The 16,644-nt window shown below is 39.6% G+C and overlaps 1 protein-coding gene across 1 annotated transcript in view; it reads right to left on the minus strand.

The window, feature by feature from the left end:
• Slc39a10 (solute carrier family 39 member 10) overlaps nucleotides 1-16,644 on the minus strand; it is a 116,710-nt gene that overhangs the window by 72,346 nt on the left and 27,720 nt on the right. Inside the window, exon 2 of the mRNA XM_029476662.2 lies at nucleotides 13,060-13,158. The gene's annotated coding sequence lies outside the window, so the exon portion shown is untranslated. The remainder of the gene's footprint in view (nucleotides 1-13,059; nucleotides 13,159-16,644) is intronic.

Consider the following 16,644-nt stretch of genomic DNA (forward strand, 5'->3'; position numbering starts at 1 on the left):
ACTACTACCAGCCTGATAAGGAAAACTGAATCAATTCTTATCAGAATGAGTCACAGAATCTGGAAGTGTGGATTATTGCTGGAGACCACACCCAAAACCTCAAGCATGCTAGAAAAGTGGTTTCCCACTCAGTTATTCTTCAGGCCCCTGCAAAGTATTTTGAGATAATAGCAAGAAGGAAATTATTTTCCAGCTTATAAGGAGCTTTCCAGTAGGCATAAACATCTACAAAGTTAGGAACGGCTCAAGTTTAGTCCTATGTTGAATTCAGTACCAAGGAAACTCCATCAAATATTACCTTTAAAAAGCAAAAACAAACCAAAACAAACCAAACATAGTACATATGACAATAGTTTCTATTGTGAAATATTAGCTTAAAATATACTCTTGTGTTGGTCTGTTTTGTGAGTTGTTTCATATTATTAAATACTTATGAATACATATGGTGTGGTTGTATTACATAAATGAACTACTTAAATGACACATATTCTAATATTGTCTGTCAAAGAAAATAAAATAGATCATGGTCTACACAACAAATCCCTGTTAAACACTCTGTTGATTATTATGCTGTCTTATCCATGGTAGCAGGGATTCAGAAGCAAATGGTCGTCTGAGTAATTTCATTTTCAATGACTTTGATACAAATTAAAGTCACAAATAGTCCACATGCTGTTTTTTTCTTATATAATTTTTTTCCTTTTTAAAAAAATATTTATTTATTTATTTATTTATTATATGCAAGTACACTGTAGCTGTTTTCAGACACTCCAGAAGAGAGCATCAGATTTCGTTATGGATGGTTGTGAGCTACCATGTGGTTGCTGGGATTTGAACTCAGGACCTTTGGAAGAGCAGTCGGCGCTCTTAACCGCTGAGCCATCTCACCAGCCCCCACGTGCTGTTTTTAAAATGTATGACCAAGACTCTTGGACTTTCTGCTTAGTTTCAGAGAAAAGATTCTCCAGTCTGATACACTAATCTCTGAGATACCAGAGCTAGAAAAACAAGAGGAATTAGACCAGGCACCCAGGAAGTAGGGAGGGTTGCAAGAGACAGGCTTTGAATAAGGTAAATACACATACATATACCTAAGAGGCAACAACATCTAATATTTACTGGTACATTCATTACTGTGTAGGTCAGTGGAAAAGCCCATGCATAGCATGAGAAAAGCCCTGCATTCTCAATCCTCAAGAATCCTTAAACACACACACACACATACACACACACCATTACTAATAAAGGACTGGTCCATGAAGGGACCCTCAGGTGTCTATCTAGAATGGATACGTTGTATTTTATGGCAGATATGGGCCCAAGATTTGTGGTGGGAAATTTCTGGAAGGATCAGAACCCCAAGTCTGTAATTATAAAGTACTTGCTAACCACAGGGTTTTCTATATAGTTATCCATGCTTTACAGATTCACAGATAAAAGATTTCACAACCTATAGACAACGAAAGCTACAAGTTCAGCTCTGATATTTAAGCTCCACCCCAGGAAGTCTTGTCCTGTATCTTAGTTTACAACTTAATCCCTTCATTTCTTGCTCTGAACTCTAGAGACATAAATCCAGGGCATTTACCTGGTGTGAGTGAAGACAGCATTTGTTCTTTTCTTCAAGTCAACTCAAGCACATGTTCATATCTCCACAATTTTTCCTAATCCTATAATTATCTTTATTCAGCTTTGAACACTTTCCAAGATTTTAATATCTGAAGCTCTGAAGCCTATTTCTGAATATAATACTCTGGGGCTGGCAAGTAGAGGCTATGCTAAATCGTTATGGTTACAACCCTTTAGACTTCTTCTTCCAGTTTATGTTGTTATACAATTCTCTCCCTCCCTATCTCCCTCCCTCCCTTTTTTCCTTCCACTTACAATTTCATCCCTTCTGATCATTCATGAGGCAATGACTTTTATATTGGAATTTCACAAATTTAATCAACCGAGTTTTCTCTTTATTTCCAAATGTTTATAGTATTGACCTAATGCTCGACAAATGGATGCTATCCAAATGTGTCCTAATATTGAATCGACATCTGAAATCCAAAACTGAACTCTATCTGTTATTACTATGGCTCCATCCTCAAATGTGTTTACCTTTTTATGTTCTCTCTCTAGATTCTCCCACACCATTACATATCTAAGGTCAGTCTTTATTAATTTTATCACCTCTCTTAGATTTATAACTAATTGGTTTCCAAGTTCTAGTGGGCTTCGTTCAGACATACGCTGTTTAGTTTCCTTCTGGGTTTGGAATACCAGAGTAGCTCCTGTTTTCTTGTATTCAATCTTCACGATCCTTTCCTTTCTCTACACACATACCTTATCACACCATTTTTTTTTAACCTTTAAGATAGAAATGTCATTGTCTCCATTGCTTGGTATGTATGTAAGACCCTGAGGTCACCTCCTTTCAACTGCATGTCCTACTGCTTCTGCACAGCCAAGTCTTTCACCAAGGCTTGTCAGTGCAACACTGTTGATTACTGAAAGTGGCTGCCTGAAAGCGTATGGTTCAAGGTGCTATGAAAGACTGCAGGTGTCCACTAGGAAAGGGAGTTGAGGATAGAACCTATGTAACACTGATTTTGCTGCTATCTTGCAACACTGATTTAATCTTTACATCTCCTGGTCTCTGTCCTTAGTTTGGTAGTACATAACTTTATTTTTCAAGAACTGGTCTTCTATTTTCAAGTCTTGCTTTTCATTCTTCATAGTCTGTTAACTTTTAAAAATTCAAATAGTGATATTTTGATAGGAGATGAACATCCCCCACCCCACAAGCAAATCTAAGCACCTATGTCATATATCCAATATGTATGAAAGACCTAAGGGTTCAAAGCAAAAGGGTGGAATTTTAAGTGTCCTAGACGTGAAAGAACTCACTTCTAATTATACAGTGGAGAAGGACCGTGTAGCAATGATTCAAAATCTGGAGATTATAATAGAAAAAATAAGCTTAAGATCATGAAAGACTGCTTTTGTTTGGAATATTTTCTCTTGTCTTCCTTCCTTGTTTTCTTCCTTCCTCTCTTCCTCTTTCCTCTCCTCTCCTCTCCTCTCCTCTCCCCTCCCCTCCCCTCCTCTTCCCTCCCCTCCCCTTCCTTGCCTTTCTTTCCTTTATAACTTTTCAGCCCTGAGGAATGAGTACAAGGTCCTGAACATGCTAGGCAAATGCTCCTCTGTTGAGCTACATCCTTAGCCCTTTAAGTGATATTATCAAGACTTTGTCAGTGAAGCAATGATGAATGGGCAAGTAAACACATTAACAAAAACCCTCCACACATTATAGGACAAGGTAAAAAAGAAATTGGGAGAATTATTAGCAGCTTACATTAAAAAAAAAAAAAACAGCAACAACTGTAAAATATGAAGAGCTTTTAGAACCAACAGCCCAGTATTCAAGGTGAACATTGCCAGTGTTCTTCATTGGTTGTTTCCTTAGCTAATACTTTGAAACTTGACTCTACTTCAATCAACTAGAGAAATAATTTAGCTCCTACTTTTAAGAAACTGGGTAAACACTATGGAAACAGACAGTTCTCATTAAAAATACAATTGTTCCTTAAACAGAACAAAAGCTGTTCAACTTCACTCATAATAAAAGAGATCCAACTAAGATATTAAAAGATACCTTTTAACTTTTGAATCTAAAGAACATACTAAATGCACCATAGACATTGTTGAGTAAGAGGGAATGCTGCTGGTGATTTATAAAATTATATAATACCTTATAGATGGAGATTTAACAATATCACTCAAAATTACAGTGCATGACTTTAGGACTCAGCAATTTTCCTCTTGGTAAGTTATCTTACTGATACATTTTGAAATGTCGAAAATGTACAGAAGTATTTACTGTGATATTGTTTGTAAAAAGAGAATATTGATGTCAACCCTAACTGATATATCTAATATATAATATAATGACATATAATAAAACAATATGGAGAAGTGATAAAACACAGTTTCCACTAGTTAAAAAAATAAGAATACAGGAGCTGGAGAGATGGCTCAGTGGTTAAGAACACTCGATGCTTTTCAAGAGGTCCTGAGTTCAATTCCCAACAAGCATATGGAGGCTCACAGCCATCTATAACGGGATCTGATTCTCTCTCTGGCATGCACCATATATACACACAGAACACTCAAAACATAAAAATAAAAATAAAAATATAAGACTACTACCTAATGAAATGAGAAGAAATATAGAGTGACTACTTAGGCAAGAGAACATGTTTTAGAGGTAAGGATACAGTACTTAGAATCAGGGTTGGTGATACAAAATTGCAAACCTAACCTCTTGGGACTTTGTCAGAAGCATGGTAAGTTCATGACTGCCCAAGCCTACATAGTAACTTCCAGGTCAACCTAGACAAGTTAGTGAGCCCTCATTCTAAGATAAAATGAAAAGTCAAGAAGTGGAGCATTGGGGCTGGTGAGATGGCTCAGTGGGTAAGAGCACCCGACTGCTCTTCCGAAGGTCAGGAGTTCAAATCCCAGCAACCACATGGTGGCTCACAACCATCCGTAACAAGTTCTGACTCCCTCTTCTGGAGTGACTGAAGACAGCTACAGTGTACTTACATATAATAAATAAATAAATCTTTAAAAAAAAAAAAAAAAAAAAAAAGAAGTGGAGCATTGGTCAAGGCCATGGGGTCAATCTCCAGTACTGACTACACACACACACACACAAGTGAGTTAAGTGAAATAAATAAGAATACTTAGCATGCATTAATTTGAGCACACTTAAAGTATACAAAACTGCTAAGCGTTGTCACCTGTCTGGATACTTGAGTCACTGGGAGATTGGTATACGAAGAATATTTTTAGTGAAAAAATTAATTTCTAATTTCTAATCTTTCCTTTTTTTTCCCCCCTTCAGTGCCAGTGGCTAATGCAGCACCTTGACTCAGCCTGACTCAAGTCCCTGAACTCTACCACTGAGTTACTCACCCAAACCCTCCAGTTCTTTAAAATGTCATGCAAATGTATCACTACTGAAAAACTTAAAAATTTATTTATTTTTATGTTGCCAGGGATTATAACACCTGAACACTCAACGTTTAGGGTCACTCATATTTTTAGATTGTAATGAGACAGCTAGTCCTATTGGGAATACCAAATATGGAGACGATATATCTGGAGTCTGTAGCCTTCTAGAGATTGAAACTTTCTGCTTCAGTCATGGTATTAGCAAATAACTTAATTTACCATATGCTCATTAGTTCGGAGACATGTCATTTTTCTGTCATTAATATTTGCTAAGTTTTTTATACTTTCCTTATGTACTTGGAAACATCTTTCATCCTGAGCTCTCTTGAATAAGCTCAGTCACAAGGCCACTTCAAAACTATGTTGCTTCCCTACCAAGGGGTTTACAGAGACATTTGTCCTCCTTCCCTACCTCCAACCAGCTGCCTCTTTGGTCCCTACAGTTCCCTAAGTTCACATTCCTTCCTGTCTCAGTGAACTCTTAGAAGTATTTTGGCAGATTCTTGTGAATAGTTGGTCTTCTAAGTATTGGAAGCTGCTAAATGCTGGCAGGGAAGGCATCTGGTTTCACAAGTTTCACCAGCACCTGACTGTGATTGGTACAGGCAACCTATGTGCATGCTTGCATGGAATCTCTGTTGAATAAACAAAAGCATACTCAGTGTGTGGTGGGGGGCAATGTGTTGAAGCCACAGAAAAAGATAAAAGAGTTGAGACAATCTGGCCCGCAGGCAGTTTATCAACCAGGGAGGGTGAGATAAATACACATAATTACAGTGTGGTCATTGCCTTAGGAATTGCAAATTATGTTGTGTGAGTCACAGCAAGGTGACTGCCAGAAGGGCATTTATTTACTTTTTATTTATTCATTATTTATTGAGCTAGGATCCCAAGTCGGAGCCATGCGGCTGAGGATGACTTTGTACTTCGGATCCTCCAGCGTCTACCTTCTGAGGGCTGTGACTTCAAGCTTGTACCATCATGCCTGTCTTAATTCAGTGCTATGGATTGAATTCAGGGCTTTTGCATACTAGGCAAGCACTCTGCCAACCAAGCTACATCCTCCGCAGTAAGAGGATTTTTAAAATATACTATATATCTGGAAAAAAGCAGTAATATTTAAAAATAGTTTTTCAAGGACTGGCGTGATTCTCTCAAGGAAGACAAAGATGATTAATCCAGAATATCACAAACCTATAGGGGCCAGAGAAGGAATATGTGGGAAATGAATGAATTGAATGGGGCGGGGAGGAGGGGATAAAAGAGGTCTAGAAGTTTTTAAACCAGGCGGAATCTTATCTAGGAGATTTTATCCTGCTTAGGACAGAACATTCATTACCCAGGGCATCTGCCCGGTGTTTCCACAGGGAACGAAACCCTGTGATCATAAATGCTCTAATTGTTCCCATAACAGTACAGAGTTGAAACCAGCTGCAAACGGTCAACATGTGACCGTGCTTCCCACTCTACTGGAGAGGGGATGGTGAATGAATGTGTTCAGCTGAGGCTGTCTTCAGGCAGGGGGCAATGTGGGTTTTTCTAGTATTTACCTAAGAGTTTCTCTGAGCCACTAAAGCAACTTAGTAGCAAATACTTCACAATAGAGAGTCACAAGTGACAATGCTCTCATTTCAGTGGGTAGGGGTGGATACAGCAAATCAACTTTGAGATTTCACTGTAAAGTCACTTCAAAACAGACAAAAAACAAAACAAAAATAAAAAAAAAACAAAAAGAAAACTTTCTCCCTCATGATCTAGCTGGGAACATATTTGGTGTAAAAGAAATGACTGAATACTTTCATGCACCAAACACTTATCAAGCCCCTACTATGTATCAGATGATTATCCCAAGTCTTCTTCTGTGAAGCCGCCTACTATGTATCAGATGCTAACCAAGTCTCTTCTTTGGTCAGGTACTTTATATGTATCCCCAGCCAGCCAGCTTGGGGGGGGGGGGGTTGTCAATGTTATTATTCCTCAAGTCCATGATTTCAGGAGGTAAAAGTGTGGGTGAGAGCAGTCCCTTCCAGAGAGAGAGAGAGAGAGAGAGAGAGAGAGAGAGAGAGAGAGAGAGAGAGAAACAGACAGACAGACTGTGGACAGGTAAGTGGCTTTGTCTGTGAGTATTAGGACCAGGGAAATCCAGCACAGAATAAAGGGAGAGACAGAGCACATGAAAACACACCATTGGTTTCTTTCTACATCATTAAGGAGTTTAACAACAGCTACAAAATTTAAACAAACCAGCTCTCAAGGACTAAAGCCAGCAAGCACTTTCACTTCTGCCTAGAATCCCTTTAAAAGATCTCTCTCTCTCTCTCTCTCTCTCTCTCTCTCTCTGTGTGTGTGTGTGTGTGTCTGTGTGTGTGTGTGTGTGTGTTTGTGTGTGTGTGTTTTCATGTGTGTGGTGTGCTGGGCAACTATTTAGGAGGTGGTATCTCTCATGCTATATAATCTTTATTAAGTTTAATTGTTATACTGGGTAACGTTTGTATGTAACTCTGCTGAAGTATATTCAATCAGTACTGTAGCTAAACATTACTGACTAATTAGAAACAAAACATCATTCAACAGCTTTAATCTGTTGAATTTCCACTTAACTAAAATGCACATACTATTTCTGAAGCACATTGAGTATTTTTATACATAATCCAGAAGAACACAAATAAAATAACCACAGAAAACGAGTTTCTATACCAAGTTGGGTAGTAATTTAAAAAAAATGTAACTACTGCCAGAATTTTAAACACTAAGAATGTAGCCACCGGGGACCAGCCTTATCCATGGTTTTTATAAAGTATGCATTCAATTTGTTTTGCTGCAAAGCTTACATTTGTTTTTTAGTTGTGCTCAAGCACAAGGAACAAAAGAAAAGAGAAACAATGAATGTATTAGATAGCCAAGGCAGTCAGACTTCAACAAAGAAAGAAAGCAACAATCTTGTTGGAGCTAAAAAGAAAAGGAAGGTTATTATCTTTCAGGAGGAAGAAAGGCCGCCCTGAACCAGAAAGGCTTTCCCATCTGTGAGCTTAGGAGGTGCCGGGTTGGGGAAGAGGAGAGGAGGGTAGGGGGAGAGGGGGTGGGGAGAGAACATAGCTTACAGACCTTACCATCAGAACCTTGAATCATAAAACAAGTCAATCCACGTTCGGGACCTGCTTAACTTCATCTGTTGAGAGGTACGTTGAGTGAGTCTCTTTCCCCTTCTTGGAATGAATGGGGAAGGCTAGCTGCAGCGCTCTACCTCTTACCAGAGGAATGTATGTTATCTGGAGTTGTTTGGAAACCACAGTCTTTAAAGGAGCTGTATCAACAGGTTTTCCCTTCAGCAGAACACTGAGCCAATTGTAAATGCTGAATGAAAATCCTGAACAAGTTAAATACGACCTTAGGAATTCAAAACCTGCCCCAGGTAGGATTTTCTTTTCTTTGTTTTAAAATAGCCTCTCAGCCTCTATCTTTATCACTTCTGTCTATTTGAACCCAGAGGCACCAAGCAGACAGGGGCTTTTTCCTAGCAACATAAGGAGAGCACATTCTGAGGAAGGTGTGAATGATAGATAGCTTGGAAGTTTGGTCTGGATAAAACTGAGATGTGTTCCATATGGAGCTGTTCCTGTGTCAAGAAAATGAGGCAGGAGAAAGCATGTCCTTCTGGGGAACATGACCAACCTCCAGCCTTTTATGTCTATATTGTCTATTTGCAGTTCTAATGGCCACCTCCCTTCACTACAAATATTTATCTTTCTCTTTCAACTTTTGCCTGTACAGCCTTAAAATAAGGCTCTTTCTAGAAGGCTGGTGATGAGATAAGGATGCTTTACCCATCAGCCCTTAATGTTTAGGAGCAATTACCATTGCCTATGAGCCGGGGCTGTGAATCACTCGCAAAATGTACCTGCGATTGTTAAAACCTGGAGACCAAGAAGCGTTGTGTATAGATGGTGTGTGTGTGTGTGTGTGTGTGTGTGTGTGTGTGTATGTATGTGTGTGTTGTTGTTGTTGCTCTTGCCAGTGTTTGCACTTACGGAGATCAGAGGTCAACATATGGTGTCTCCCTCCCCTGCTCTGTACCTTATTGTTTGAAACAGGTTCTCCCACTGAAATCGGACCTCACTGGTTCAGCTACACTGGCTGTACAAGCAATCTCCAGGAACCCTTATAGGATCTGCTGGTTGTGCCCTGCTGGCTTTTTTTTTTTTTTTTTTTTTTTTTTTTTTTTTTTTGGTTTTTCGAGACAGGGTTTCTCTGTGTAGCCCTGGCTGTCCTGGCACTCACTTTGTAGACCAGGCTGGCCTCGAACTCAGAAATCCGCCTGCCTCTGCCTCCCCTGCTGGCTTTATGAGTGCTGGGGGTTTGAACTGATGTCCTCATCCTTGCACAGCAAGCATTTGACCCACTTTGCCACTTTCCCAACCTATCTTCCCCTTTAAAAATATTGTTTAAAAAAACCTGATATTCAGATTGGACTTAAGGGTATTTGTAAAGCCACTTTCTCCACTGTTTTTGTAAGTTTTGCAGCTCATTCTGCTATACCAAAGGACTTTTATTTATTTTGAAAGCTTCTGCCCAACAAATAGGAAACAACTAGCATAATGAAGACTGCCTATATGATGGAGAAAATCTTTGGCAACTTTATTTATTAAGATAGGATTTTACTATGTAATCCAGGTTGGTCTTAAATTTAAAATCCTCCTGCCTCAGGATCAATCTACTGTTGTACACATATCTGCCTGTTAATGAGCCACGGGAAGCTAAAGTTTAGCATCTTCATTTTCCACTGGAAACTCTGGGTTTTCAGGAAAACACTAACGTTAACCAAAGATGAGCAGTAATGGCTGGCTTGAATGGAGGCTTCCACAAGGCTGTTCAATGGGGCTTTTTGAAGAGGCCTCATGTTCTTTTGTGACTGGGTTACCTCACTCAGGATGATATACTCCACATCCATCCATTTGCCTATGAATTTCATAAATTCATTGTTTTTAATAGCTGAGTAGTACTCCACTGTGTAAATGTATCACATTTTCTGTATCCATTCCTCTGTTGAGGGACATTTGGGTTCTTTCCAGCTTCTGGCTATTATAAATAATAGCCAGAACATAGTTATGTTATGAACATAGTGGAGCATGTGTCCTTATTACATGTTGGAGCATCATTTGGGTATATGCCCAGTAGTGGTAGAGCTGGGTTTTCAAGTAGAGCAGGGGGATGGGGGAGGATAAGGATATAAGGTGAGGGTGTTTTTCGGAGGGGAAACCAGGAAAGAGGATAACATTTGAAATGTAAATAAAGAAAATATACAATAAATTTTTTTTAAAAGAAGGGGCCTCATGGTAGTGTTTAGACTTTCAGGAGGGATGGAGAGCAGTACCCAGAAGTAGTACAATATTTGGCAACCTAAACAAGATGGCTCCTTAAAGGAAGGACCTTCCCATTAAAGCCCGGAGCAGATGAAGGAATGTTCAGAGAGAACCATTAGGGCAACACAGACTAAGTCCTGGGTAAAGGATAGGTCAGACTTTTTAGAACCCTTTAGAGCCAGGGGGAAGTGTTGCATCATGTGCTTTAGTCCAGCAGAGAGTATGTGAGTGGAGGGGCCAGGTACCATAAACTGGGAGCTGCTGAATCATCGTACAAAGTGCTAAGTGCCCCCAGAGAGAGCCACAGAGGGGGATGGTGGCCTGATTCAGGCTATGAGATCTGACCTGAAGATGCAGGCCCAGGTTCCAACAGTCTGCAGATAGGAACCAAACTCAGGTTCATCTGACTATAAAGCCATTTTCCTCCCCGCTACACTGAGAAAACTCAGGGGGCATGGTGGGGCAGTCCTATGATTTCAGTACTTCAGAAGCTAAGACAAGTAGATCTCTAGGAGGTCAAGGATAGCCTGGTCTACCCGGGGCATTCTAGGCTAGCCAAGGCTACATAGCTACTCCCAGTCTCAAAAATAAGAAGCAAAACCAAAAAAAATTTCAGAAACCAAAACCAAAACAATAGCAACAACAAATCACTGACCCAAAATGCTCAAAGCTAAACTGTTCTTTTATATGATGAAGGAGAGATAATGTCCTTGAGGTCAAAGGCTGCTGACTCTTTGTTTTTAATGTAACTTAAGACTATAGGTATTGAGAGCATCATTTCCCAAGAGCTAAGCATGAGATTAATATTGCGAATACAATAGTGTGTGTGTGTGTGTGTGTGTGTGTGTGTGTGTGTGTGTATACATACATATAAGAGTTCCTGGAAGTTTATGAAATCATCAAAGTTGTTGCCATTGTTGCTTTCAATTCAAGCATCTGCAGAAAATTTTTACTAATTTTGCCAAGCAGTGGTGGTGCATACCACCTTTAATTCCTGACTTGGGAGACAGAGACAGGTAGATCTCTTAAGTTTGAGGCCAGCCTGGTCAACAGAATAAGTTACAGGACAGCCAGGGCTACACAGAAAAACCCTGTCTTGAGAAACCAAAAACAACAATAACAACAAAATTTACTCACTTAAGACAATACAGTTAAAAGGTAAAACCAGGAAAGCCTACAACATCGAATACATTAGTTTTTTGGCAGCTTAGCTAGTAATTCTGTTATTCTAGCAATAACAAAGAAAAAACTGACAACTGACTCAAACTATTAAAAACAAAACCCCACAATATATAAACACGAGTTCTTTTGTTTACACGAAATGAAGCCTACAACTAAAATTAACTGTTATTATTAAAAGTATTCTCTGATGACCAGTTTATTGGACCTAAAAATACCTAAAACCTAAAAAAAAAAAAAAAATCCTGAAAACAAATCGTATTGAGTTGTCTCTCCTTGCATTTAATTTCTCATGCAGAAGAAAAGCCTTGAACAAGATTTAAATTCCTCCTACCCTATAACTGAAGAAACAAACAAACAAACAAACAAACAAACCCACTCTGATTTCACTTTCTTTTCTTTTGCACTGGAGTCATGGTTTGCTTTGTTACTGAGAGGTCCTGGCCTAGGCCTTTCTTGCTGATGAGTCTGCACAGTTAAAGTGACTCTGAATTCCAAGGTAATGCACACCAATGTTCTCTCTCTGTTATAATAATTGAGACCCTGAGTTTGACAGATGGGGACTATTCATAATTCAAAGTTCTATCACAGAATAGAAGTCTTCTTGCTAACAAAGGCTTTCGTTTTCAGATAGAAGTATCCAGATTTTCGAGATTGAGGTTGTATTTCTGCATCAGAATTGTGTAGAATGAATTGTTTGTGTTTCTGAACCCATTTGTGGGTAAATCAGCTAGTCACCACTAACTGCAAAATTACCAGTTGGGTTCAGGGATGAAGAGACAAACCACATTAGTGTATCTGTCAATATTTGTCTTCCTTACTTTTGCTCATGGTGCTGATGACATAGATGCTCTTGACAGCTTCATAATGCCTTCCTCTGAACTCTAAACCTCCCTCGTTCCTCTCCATCACCCCTAGAGTTCACTCTTGGGATCTCCTTTACCTTGGGTATCATTAAAAGTAATGGTTTCATGACTAAAGGAACATATATGTTGGATTATTTTTAAGTCAATCCTTTTCAATAATTTTGAATTATTTTAAAAAACAGTGTTCTACTGACTCTTGTAGGCAATCCATTGCCCACATTTTGGTTTATGAATCACATACTTTGCACACAGTTTTCCTTCCTGTTTACATTGTCTCAGCTTCTACCAACTCTAATTCTCATTTTGAGCATATATGTTTTTGTATGAACTGATTTTGTGTGAATCTGTTTGTGTGTGATTGGTAACTACTTCTATTTTAAAGTCATTAAGGTTTTTCCTCTTGGTACTCATCCTGTGGTCATGCCAATACATTAATACACCCCAAGTTTGTTTGCTGCTACTCTAGAGTATGGCACTTCTGGGGTATGTAAGGGGAGGAACATGTCTGTCATTTGTATTGATCTATGTATGACTAAAGGCACTGTTACTCAGAATTAAAATAGTAAAATGTTCAACTGCTTAAACCACGGCATATGCTTTGCTAAGCTACTTAACCACACAACAAATGAAAAACAAGGAAAACTTACCCTTTAAAGAAAGTCTCAGTAGATGCTCTAGGCTGTTTGCCCCTATTTCAGCTCACTCCAGCTCAGGTGTCAGTTACAGAAGTCTCTTGGACCTGGGGACTAGACAGACACAAGGAGAAGATTAAAGCAAATCCCTCCACCTAAACTTGCACCGCTTTAGATCAGCCAGTTGCCAGGGTTTGCATAAGGTTCTTCTCTTTATGCTTAGTAACCTTACCCAGCAAGCAAGCATCCTAGGGTCTCTTCTTTTTAAACCTCCACGTTGTTCTTACTGTTCTTTTTATGCTGGATAATTTTCAGGGCTTTATTTCCGACTTCCATATTTAATGTATTTTAATTCAGCCTAGTAATGATCTATATATACATGCATCCATGAGCTCATCTTTCCCTTAGGACTTATACAGGTAGTAAGGACCAAGTTGGCATTTGTTATTACTTTCTGGCAATTACAAGTCTGACTTCATAAATACCTTTATTTCTGCACTTGCATCCAAAAGTTTCAGGAGAGAGTGTAGTTAAATAAATAAAACAAGGACTCCTGGACTTGTCCTTTTACAGTGCCCTGATTGTTGTAAACTAGAAGCACCCACATTCTGACTTTCCCTCTTTTATGGCCCTTCTCCAGCGGTCCCTTTTAAATTGTGAATTATGCTTTTAAAATCTTGCAAGTTTTATATAGTTTCCAACAGAGTGACTTATGCTCTAAATTTGAAAATAATATTTTGTATGATTTGCAGAGTTGGGTAAAAATAGTTTACACTTAAAAACAAAGGATTTGACCGTATATTAGTTTCTTCTTTTTAAGAAGAAATAATAATAAAAGAGATGGAATAGAATCAATCCCCTGACCCCAGGGGACTCAATTTTAAAAGCCTCTTTCAGGGCCATAGCCCTTGAAGAATCTTGAGTAAAATGATAATAGATTGCACCTTCTAATTGTAACGACTCAGAGGAATGATCTAATCTAATGCAAAGTTAAAACACTTTAACAGACATTTCTCAAAATAATATCCATATCTAGTAACAGGTGTGCTACTAGAAAAGTGAAAAGTATTGTTTAGTATTAGTCTTCAGGAAACTGTAAATTGAAACCATAGACACTAAAAACTAAAACCAGTTAGAATGAATGAATTGTATTAAAAAGATGAGAGGAGACGAACACTGGCAAAATGAAGAAATGAAAACTCCTGCACAGATGGTGGGAGTGTCAATTGTCCCTCCACGATGGAGAGCAGTGTGGGGATTCAAACAAAAGAAAACAGAGAACGAGAGAAGAGAGAGAGAAAACAGCCAGAGACATCTAGAAGAGTCCAGAATTAACGGGGCTATGAGAGGAAAGAGAGGTGGAGAGAGAGCAAAAGAGGAAAAGAAGATAAGAGGAAGAGGGAGAAGGAGAGGGGGAGGAGGAGGGGAGGGGGGAGGAGGGGGACGGGGAGGGGTAGGGAGAGGGGTAGGGAGAGGGAGAGGGGGAGGGAGAGAGGGAGGAGAGGGAGAGAGGGAGGAGAGGGAGGAGAGGGAGGAGAGGGAGGAGAGGGAGGAGAGGGAGGAGAGGGAGGAGAGGGAGGAGAGAACCAAGAGAGTTCAGTGAGGCCAAAAAAGCTGGTTTATATAGGCATGAGAAGCTGAGGGAAGGGATCCAAAGTCCCTTGGGCTGGAGAAATTTAGGGAGAGGGTGGGGGAGGGGGAGGGGTGGGGTGGAGGTGCGGAGGGGTAGGTGGAGGTGGGGGAAGGTGAGAAGTGCTGATTGGAGAAACAGATACTGAGTGAACCCGGAGGACAAGCAGGCACTTCTGGTATGCTAATAGCCACCTTTGTCACAGGTTTCTTTGGGAAGCGACAGAGCCTAGCTGGAAGAAGCTCTTCTCTGCTGGTTGGCTTTGAGAGTTTAGCCTCACCCTACTTCCTGTTGGTTCTTTCTACTTGTATTCATCGCTGAGGCGTGATCTCTCAACTTCCTCTTCATCTACATGCTGCTGTGCCTCCCCCACAATCATCAGAAGCCAAAATAACCTGTTCTGTAAGTCGCTTCTGATCATGGTCTGTAGTGAGAATTTTGCTTTCCTTAAAAACCCAGTTATGTTATGTGAATGTGGGATGTGGGGCTGCTTCAGGTTATCCACAGCCACTAACTGATTGCTTCATGCTCCAGGAGGGGCGTGAGTTTTGCCAGCTGCAGATGTTTATGTTTGGAATTCTGGGGACTCTTGAGAGGGTATAAATTGGTGACCCTTAGAGTGCCTGTGATGGCTGCTGCTGTCCCTGCTGCTGCTCATTCTGATGCTGCGTATGCTATGTTTGCTGGTTGGAGGTATTCACAAAACAAAACAACACAAAACAAAACAACACAAAACAAAACAACACTGGATGCTACTAATCAGCAGGAAGTAGTCTAAAGAGGTCTATGTCCCCCTTTCCCTTCTAATCATCTTTCTCTCTTTTCTAGTGTTGGGGATTGGAAGGGATTAGGGTAGAATAAGTATTAGAAGGGTGGTAGATATAAGAACCCAATAAAGTAGACCGCCTCTTCCCCCCCCCGCCCCCCCTCCAAAAATAGCACCTACAATAGTATTTCAACACAATTACAGAAAAGTGACTTGACACATTTGCAAAAGCCAAAACATGGATGGAACCAAGCTAAGTATTCACCTGAGATGAATAAATAAAGGAAATGTCACAATGTCACAATAGTATTTACATTGGAAAATTATCCAGCTTAAAAATGGGAATCTTATTATCTATGACAACATGCATGAACCTGGAGAACACTATGCTAAGTAAAATAAGCCAAGTACAGAACAACAAATGCTATGGAGCCTACTTCCATATGGAGCCTAGGAGACTCATTGCTAACAGCAGAATGACAGTGAGCAGATGCTGAGGAAGGAGTTATTGGGAGAAGTATAGCTGTTCATCAGATCATACAATTGTAACCAGGCATGGTATGCATGACTTTAATCGCAGCTCAAGGAGGTAGATAGCTCAAGGCTGGCCTGGTCTACAGAGAAAGTTCCAGAATAGCCAGGGCAACCTAGAAAGACTGTCTCAAATACACTGGAGTAATACACTTTACTAATCTCCTGGAATGAATAGTAACTATAATAAATAATAATCTGTTGCATACTTCAAAGTTGCTCCCAGGTATAGTTAACAGATTTCCTGTACAAAATCCAAATATTAAAACAGTGAAATTAATTAGCTTGATTTAATTATTTCATAATATGCACATATCAAAATATGATTTATTCCATATGTTTACTATTTGTGAATTGTAAATATTATTAAAAACTTTTTACTGGGCAGTGGTGGTGCATGCCTTTAATCCCAGCACTTGGGAGGCAGAGGCAGGCAGATCTCTGAGTTCAAGGCCAACCTGGTCTATAGAGTGAGTTCCAGGTTAGCCAGGGCTACAATGAGAAACCCTGTCTCAACAAAACAAACAAACAAACAAACAAAATGTCCTATCCTACAACAGCTACTCACATATCTTTTCTACCAGCTACCCTCATTTAAATAATCATCAAACACTTCATTTGTAGGGATTTTTTATTTTGTCTTATTTCCTCATTAGGATTCTGCTTCATTTTC

This window comes from Mus caroli, unplaced genomic scaffold (genome assembly GCF_978045245.1).
Source record: "Mus caroli unplaced genomic scaffold, Mus_caroli_1 scaffold_1, whole genome shotgun sequence".
NCBI lineage: Eukaryota > Metazoa > Chordata > Mammalia > Rodentia > Muridae > Mus > Mus caroli.